This window comes from Miniopterus natalensis, chromosome 8 (assembly GCF_054644295.1).
Source record: "Miniopterus natalensis isolate mMinNat1 chromosome 8, mMinNat1.hap1, whole genome shotgun sequence".
NCBI classification, from domain to species: domain Eukaryota; kingdom Metazoa; phylum Chordata; class Mammalia; order Chiroptera; family Miniopteridae; genus Miniopterus; species Miniopterus natalensis.
In genome coordinates, this window is record NC_142088.1 from 25,947,805 (window position 1) to 25,954,350 (window position 6,546).

General features: G+C 41.9%; 1 pseudogene; it reads left to right on the forward strand.

Annotated features, from left to right (window-relative positions):
• Window positions 1-1,029: 1,029 nt before the first annotated feature.
• Window positions 1,030-5,227, forward strand: LOC107523845 (vacuolar protein sorting-associated protein 37A pseudogene; annotated as a pseudogene).
• The last annotated feature ends 1,319 nt before the right edge of the window (window positions 5,228-6,546 follow it).

Sequence of the window (6,546 nt, forward strand, 5' to 3'; positions counted from 1 at the left end):
TTTCTGTTGTCTTTAATTTTTCCAGTCTATGCTATTTTTACCAATTATCCTGCTAATTGAAATCTTTATCCCCCCACCAAAGCCAAGTTAACCTTAAAATTTTTAAATAAATAATCAAGGTAGAAGCGTGTATCCAGATTTGCTACTTCTGTTTATATCATCACAATTAGAAAAAATTTCAAACATGTATGTTTGTGTTGATTATATTTATTTATGCCTCTGACTTTTGTCATAAAAGATTTGAGCTGGCTTGTAACAGAAGACGTGGTAAACTAGAAGTAGAAAAATCAAGACGGAGAAAAGTACAGACAAACATGGGAACTGTAAAGTTTAACACATGGACTCTGACTGAACTTGAGTTTGCTCTAAGCGTCCTTGTGCTCAAGGTTAGAAGGGAAATGTAACTAATTGTCTTGATCACATATATCAGAAAGAAGGAGGCCTATGAGGTCATCAAAACTGTGAATTCAACCATACTATTTTTGTTGTTTTCACCACTGCCCTTCAACTGTTTCATAGCAACACAAGACCCGACCTCTCTTCACTATTCTTAAAGGTGTATGTAGAATTTTCTCTCCATCTCACCATCAAAATTTTCTCCCCCCGAGTAGTGATTTCAGGGACAGTCCCTAGAAGCACAAAGGAACAAATTCCTAATGATGGAGTTTCCAGCTGATGAGAAGAATATTTGGGGTTGGGGCCTTCCTGAGTTCCTTAAATCAGTGTCATAGCGGGTTAGCAGTTCTTACAGTCTAGTCCAATCCCATCACCATCTTTTTCATGAAAACACTGAACCCAGAGAAGTAATATAATTTGTACTTGTGTGTACACATATTCAGTGATCTGAATGTGCAAATTGTGCCTCTATAGATGTTCTCTCTTCTGTGCCATCCTACCAAAAACAATGTTCTGTGGTTGTTTTTTTATTATTATTATTTTTCCTAGAAATGCTCAGAGAGGTTGCACTCTGCCCTGTCCTTATTCAAATATGCAAATCTACGTGCTTTTCATTGTTGAAGATTATAAAGCATGAGTCGTACCACAGGTGAGTACTTTCTGTAGTTTAGAGCAGACTAGAATATATTAGTTACTTAAAGCTGTGTAACAAATTACCCCAAAACTTAGTGACTTAAAACAACATATGTTTATTACCTCACAGTTTCTGTGAGTCAGGAGTCCAGGCATAGCTTAGTTGGGTCTTCCGCCGCAGGGTGGGTCCCCGCACAGGCTGTAATTATGGTGTTGACCAGGGAAAGATTCATTTAGAAGCTCACTCATATGGTTGTTGGACCAAGGGTTTCAGTTCTCATGGCTGTCGGCTGCCTTTGGTTCCTAGCCAAATAGGCCTTTCCATAGGGGAGCTCACAGCATGGCAGCCTGCTTCATGAGAGCGAGCAAGCTGAGAAAAGCCAGAGAGGGCAAGAGCAAGACAGAAGCCGTCGCTTTTTAACTGAATCTTAAAGTGACATTTTGTCATTTTTCCCATGTTCTATTCATTAGAAGGTAGTCACAATGTCCAACCCATATACAAGGAAAGATTACCAAAGGTGTGATACCAGGAGGTAAGAATCACGGGGCCATTTCAGAAGCTGTTTTCCACACAGTGTCTTTCCAAAGTATAACATCACTAGGGTAACTTCTTTCCAGTCATGGTTAAGGACATTAGTTACTTGACTTCCTAACTTTTTCAAGAAAAATGTAGGATTCCTTAATCTTGCTTGTGCTCTTACAAGCAAGCAGGAAGAGGGAAATGGCCTCTGCTGCAGTAATTATAACATGGAAACTTGATGTGGCACTTTGTCTCCAAACTGCTTGTCAAAGGAACCGTCTCTCTTAATTCCACTCAACAGGTATAAAATCCTGAACATCTATCCCTCACTTAACACAGTAATGTGTTCCAGAATTAAGATTGCAAGGCACAAAGGCATTAAGCTAAAAGGGTATTAACATAACATAAGAATAGTGAAGGTAAAAGTGCTGTATGAATTGTCTCCTCAGCAGATTTCATACTGAAGGTACACTTGCTGTAAAATATAAAATAGCAAAGATAATGGCTCTGCCATTCATTAATTTTCCAGCACTCCAGGGGATGATTGGAAATGTATGGATATTTGTGACTGGCACAACAAGGGGGCAGGAGGGGTTGCTACTAGCATTTACTAGGCCAGGGATACCAAAGGTCCTGTCCAGCCCGGGGTACAACTACGCCACCCTCAATACCAGTGCTCCCCCAACTCACTGCTCATCTACTTCCTCCCCTCTTTGTTTCCAAATCATTTCTTCATCAATATATTATTGGTGAAGCCAGTCATATTTTAAAATTATTTTCACAAAGAACTACATAAACAGGCTCTAATACACATCTCTTGTAAAGAGATCTTACAAACTTAAGATCAAGAGCTTCAGAAGCAATGTTGAGTACATGTTCCCTGGTTGTGTATTTTTCCAGGAGAGATTGCATATAGGTGAGTGGAAAAATGTGCTGCAGAGATTTGAGACAAATATTTAATTCTGTTATTAAACACACGAATACACACGTTTTAAACAAAGGATTATTGCATCTACCTTCAGTGAGGGAACCCTGCTCACAAAGCTGGGGCCCTTAGCCCACCATCACATAGCAAGATCTGCAAACACATTACTGTATCTCACAGTTCTCTAGGTAATCAATTTCTAGGATACCATTTTCTACCTTTAAGTGTCCACTTAATGAAGCATATTTAAATTCTAGGGGAGTTTTATAATTTTCAAAAGTAAAGACATTGAAGCAGCACTTAGAGCCCCCCGAATTGACCTGTGTTTATATTCAGTTGATAAAGCACCCAACAAGTCTGAGAACTTGAATAACTCATATATCTTATAGGTAGGTTTCCTAAGAATTACAAACATTTAAGCTCAAAACTTAATGACGAGAAGTTGCCAGCAATATAAAGATCAGAGGAGAAAACATTCTAGGGAGAGGGAGCAGCCAGTGCCAATGCCCGTAAGGCAAAAATGAGCTTGACATGTAACAGGAACAGAAATGGGGTCAGTGTGGCTGGAGACTTGTGGGGTAGTGTAGGGTGGTATGGGATGAGATCAAGAGCTACCTGAGGTCAGATCTTAGAATGTTTTTTTGAGCCAGGAGAAAAGCTTATATTTTATTCTGACTGTGATAAAAATCCACTGGAGAAATGTATGCAGAAAAATGGCTGTGGTCACTCTGGCTGCTGTAGGGAGGCAAGAAAGGAACCCTTGTGACCGATTAGGTGGCCACTGCAGTAGTCTAGGCAGGTAAACATAGTGGCTCAGATTGGTGTGGCGACAAAGGAAATGCTGAGAATGTGGTGCATTTTGGATATTCTTGAAGGTAGAGTTGACTGAATTTGCTGATAATGTCATGTCAAGTAAACAATCTAGAGTTTGAGGAAGATACTGGGGCTGTGGTCATATGAAATTATAGATGACCAGAGGAGATTGCCTTGGGAATAAATTGAGAGCACTAAACTGTGGACACTCCAACATTTAGAGGTCAGCAAGAGACTAAGGTATCTCCAAAACCCTAGGAAAGAAAGAATGTGATGGAAGAAGACATTTCAGTTGTATCTACTGTCTTAATTGCTCCTGGGAGGTCAAATAAAATATGACAGATAGAAACCATTGGATTTGGCAACCGAGTCTATTAGTGGTCTTTCTAAGGACAGATGCATCAGAGGGATTGGAACAACAATCCAAAGAGGATGGGTTGAGGAGAGAAAGAGGAGAAGGGGAAAGGAGGAAGAAAAATGAGGCAGTAGCTGGAGGACGAGGGGCACACCAGGCAGGGTATTGTCTTGAAGGTAGGAGATGCTGTAGCATATGGATCTGAGGGAGATGTCTGGGAGAGCGCAGGAAGAAGGTCTGAGAAGGGATGGGAAGGTAACTTTGGAAAGAACATTTTAGAGCAGCAGAGGAGGACTGTTGAGTAGGACTTAGTACATTTGAGATTTATAACCATAATTTTAAAATGATACCAGTCAGGGCCTGTTTGGCTCCAGGGCCTTGGAGGTAGGGGTGGGGCAGTCCCAGGCTGGCCGTGGGCATAGCATGCTCCCTAGGACTTGGGGACCCCCAGCCAGGCCTGCTGAGAGAAGACACGGCCGACCAGCGCTTGGGTCCAGGACATCTGTCCTGCTCCTCCATCCCTGGAGAACCGTGGGGCCGAGCAGCTGGGAGAAGCAGGCCAGAACCCCCAGGGCCTCTGGCTGGGGGCCCGTGGAGGCTGAGCTGGCTCATCCCCCTGACCAAGAGCACCTCCTCATCTGCAGCTGGGCCCTCCCTGGCCTCACCAGCCTCCAACTGCAGAAGTAGCACCTGGTCAAGTCCCTCTGGAACTCACGCCAGTTTACAGTGCACTCAGAGGAATTATTCAGTCTGTTGGATGAGTTTTGGAAGAATCCTCCAGTTTTAGCTCTTACTTCAACAGCATTTCCATACCTATCCAGTAACCCAGGTGGGATGCCTCCTTATGCTTCTCGGGGTTTCCCATTTCCTCCTCCGTATCCCCCACAAGAAGCTAACAGGACTATCAGTTCTTTATCTCTTGCTGACACTGTTTCTTCATCAAGTTTTACAACAGCCAAACCCGCTGCTCCTTCATTTGGCGTCCTTTCAGATCTGCCGTTACCTGTTCCCACAACGGACACTTAAAGATAAGCCAAAATGGTTTTGGTGACAAGATGCCAGATGTCCCTGATGCATTTCCAGAACTCTCAGAACTAAGTGTGTCACAACTTAACACATGTGAATGAACAAGAGATAATACTAGAGCAGTTTCTTACTTTGTCTCAACTAAAACAAATTCTTACTGACAAGGGTAACTTATTAAAAAGTATTGAGGAGCTGGCAGAAAAAACCTGCTTTTGGAGCCCAGCTTGAAAGCCAAAAGGCAAACTGTTTTAGACTGTTTTAGATAAGTATGAATTACTTACACAAATGAAACCTACTTTAGAAAAGAAGATGCAAAGACAGCATGAACTTGGTGGGAGCTGTAGAGCAAGTGCCCTACAGGCAAGATTAAAAGTAGCTACACGTGAAGCTGAGAAAAAATCTGATAACACTGCTGAAGATATCTTGGAGGAAAAAACTAAAATAGATGATTTTCTCGCTTCATGGAAAAGACAACAATTTGCCACTGTAGAAGAGCCAAGGAAGAGAAGTTTCAGCAGGCGATGGCGATGCACACAGCCAGTTTCATGCTCCACTGTAGATTTTCCTGAGAACATGAACTGCCAGGAGAGGAATGGGACACGTAACGAAGCATATTTATGTTTATGATTTACAAGTTGGCATTTCAGCACAGCAGCTGGCTTCACAATATACTCTATAGATTGTTTACAGAACTGAGATTGATTTTGTACACATCAGAATGATTGCTATCTTAACTTTGAGAAATCTTTCTGCACTATCTGCACTACAAGTGTTTATTATTGATAAATCTATCATATTTATAAATAACTAACTAAATAAAATTATACCAGTCATTCCGGTGGGTTTCTTCATCAAATGTTTAGGTACATCACAGAGTAAGAAGCTAGTGGAATTTGAACAGGGGTAGCTCTTGGCCAGGTAAGTCCAAGGGAAGCTATGGAACGAGGGTACTTTCAATAGACTCGATTATTTAGATCACGGATTCTAAGCTGGTTAAGGAGGGAAGTGGGGACACGAGGGAGCCGATGGGTAGCGGGAATGGTACAGTCACTGCAGTGAAGACCTTGGTAAGGCGGGCGAGTGGCTGAGTTGTAGCGCCAGGGTTGGTGAGCTAAACACAGGGCTGAGAAGTGAAGATCTCAGAGTGCTGCGGCTGTGACCATGACAAAGCCAAGGGGAGCAGATGGCTGAGGAAAAGCAAAGGGGGATGCTTTGCAGGTGAAAAACCCGACAGCAAAACGCAGGGCTCGAAGGCCGCTTGAGGGAGAAGTTAAGCAAAACTGATGGGAAAATCGGGCCACTTCAAAGCCTGCGTCATTCAGGTGCTTTAAGTGGATTCACACTCAGAGCTGATTTATCCTCAGACTGAGGTTTGGTTACAGGGCGAGAATGAAGCTTTTAAAGAAGTAAGAACGGTCAAGTGCATTTCTGTTCAAATATCAACAACAACAACAAGGCCTTAGCTATGATACAGTGACAGGCTTTATGACCATGTGGTTTAACCAAAATGTGTTGTTAGTCTCTCCAAGCATGACAGGTGGCTAAGAGCTGCAGATAAACAAAAAGAGTGTGTGGATCAAATATCTTAGTGATAACAACGAAAAACTGGATACTTCCCAGGGGGCCTTCCACAGAGGACAAAAGACTAAAGTCATTGGAATTCTGTATTGCTCCTTAAGTGAAAGTTAAATTTGCTTTAAAATGTTAACTTTTCCTGAAATCTCAATTTTTAACCAAAAAAAACCTAGAAAGCTAATTTGAATTTATAATTCCTTTTTTAATTTCTTTTTTCAGAAATGATTTTTCCATTTCTAAATCTATGCCCTGTTGTTATTTTACATTTCTCTTCAGGCCTGAGATTTACCACTTGCTATTTTA